Genomic DNA, 2,122 nt, shown 5'->3' with positions numbered 1-2,122 from the left:
CACTCCCAGTGGTAGCCAATGACTTCCAAACTGCCAAATCGAATAGTTCACCTTTACCGACTAATTTCTCCTTCTAAACTGAATTTCCTAGCTTTTCCCCCAAGCCTCTTGTATTCCCTATATCTGTGAATAATCTTAATCATTTGCTCAAGTCAGAAATCTACAAGTCATTCTTGATTCCTTCCCCTCCAAGATTCCAATTAATTACTCAGTTCTATCAAGTCCACTCCTAAACACCTTTTCATTCTATACACTTTTCTCCATTTCTCCACCACTACTTTAGTCCAAGCTGCCCTCACCTCTCATCTGACTTACTGCAAGTTCACTCTGTCTTCAGTCTTTCTTGTTCCTGCTCTAATTCAGGAGAGAGAGATATATATATTCAGGGTCAGAATGATCACTTTATTCTCCTGCCTAACATTCTTTCATGTCTTCCACTGCCCATAACACAATGTCCAAACTATTGTAATGACTGGCCTTTGACCAGTTCTCAGTTTTCTCTGTTGCCACCCTGTTCTTGGTGATATGTTTTGGCTGTGTCCCCACCCAAATCTCATCTTGAATTGTAGTTCCCATAATCCTCACGTGTCACGGGAGGGTTCCGATGAGAGGTAACTGAATCATGAGGGAGATTACCCTCATGCTGTTCTTGCGATAGTGAGTGAGTTCTCATGAGATCTGATGGTTTTATAAGGGGCTTTTCCCCTTTTGCTTGGCACGTCTCCTTCCTGCTACCACGTGAAGAAGGACACATTTGCTTCCGCTTCTGCCATGATTGTAAGTTTCCTGAGGCCTCCTTGGACATGTGGAATTGTCAGTCAATTCAACCTTTTTCCTTTATAAATCACCCAGTCTCAGGTATGTCCTTATAGCAGCATGAGGACAGACTGTTACACGTGGAATCTACACTTTCAGATATTCTGAACTGCTTTCCTTCCTTTTCCTGTACCATGCTTTCAACCTCTCCACTTTTGAAAGCATTCGTTCCTTTACCTACCCAACCCCAGGACCTTTCTCAGGCCCAGCTTAAATGTTTTCTCCTCTGAAAGTCTCTTGATGCCCTTCTTCGGATTACCTGTGTGGCTGGCTGTGCTTGTCACATGTTCACTTGCCACCCTGCATGTCCCCTGTCATAAAATCACCACACACACTTCTTTGTGATTGTTTTTCTCCTCTGCTAGATAATCAGTACCATGATGGCACAGTCTGTATCTGCCTTTGTTCATCACTGTATCCACAGTCCCTAGCACATAACAGGTGTTTAGTAAGTATTTACTGAATGAATAACTAAATAAACAAATGAAGCATGGGAGGATAACACAATGATCGGTCCCTGTTAAGGACTGAATGTTTGTGTCCCCTCAAAATTTACATGTTGAAACTTTAACTCTCAGTGCAATGATCTTTGTAGGTGGGGTCTTTGGGAGGTAATTAGGTTTAGATGAGGTCATGAGGTTGGGCTCCCCACAATAGGATTTATCAGTGTCCTTATAGGAAGAAGAAGAAGACACAGAAAGAAGGCAGCCATCCATCTGCAACCCAGGAAGACAGCCCTCACCAAGAACTGAATCTGCTGGCACCTTGATCCTGGACTTTCAGCCTCTAGAAGTGTGAGAAACAAATGTTTGCTGTTTAAGCCATCCAGTCTATGGTATTTCATTAAAGCAGCCCGGGCTGACCGACAGTGTCCATGCTTAGGAATCATAGGATTGAAATCTGTCTTTGTCCTTTACTTGCTATGTGACTATGAGCTTATTAATTAATTCTAAGCTTCTGGTTCATAATCTATAAAATAATAAAAATAATGCATTTTCTTGTGTGAGGATTAAATATATAAGAGATAAAGTTGCTAAGACACTGTAATTGGCACATGGTAAGAATTTAGGAACATATTTTATCATAAGTGCTGATAAGCTAAATGTGAGTCAGAAACTTAACTTTGAAAAACCATCACTAAAAATCAATATTGGGCTAATTTAATAAAATACCCCACCTTCTTTCATTAGCAGAGCTAACAGAATAGAAAGATACTGGTTTCTTCTTGAAAAGTGAGAAAATTACAGGTTTCATATCTAACAATGGAGCCCCATTCCTGAAAGAAATTATCAGGTGTATGAAATAA

The 2,122-nt window shown here is 40.6% G+C and overlaps 1 protein-coding gene across 1 annotated transcript in view; it reads right to left on the bottom strand.

Annotated features, from left to right (window-relative positions):
* The window catches only part of SYNE1 (spectrin repeat containing, nuclear envelope 1), a 570,706-nt gene that overhangs the window by 459,202 nt on the left and 109,382 nt on the right, over positions 1 to 2,122 (bottom strand). The window lies entirely within an intron of this gene.

This window comes from Mandrillus leucophaeus, unplaced genomic scaffold, assembly GCF_000951045.1.
Source record: "Mandrillus leucophaeus isolate KB7577 unplaced genomic scaffold, Mleu.le_1.0 Scaffold524, whole genome shotgun sequence".
Lineage (NCBI taxonomy): Eukaryota > Metazoa > Chordata > Mammalia > Primates > Cercopithecidae > Mandrillus > Mandrillus leucophaeus.
This window is presented reverse-complemented; position numbering and strand designations above follow the sequence as displayed.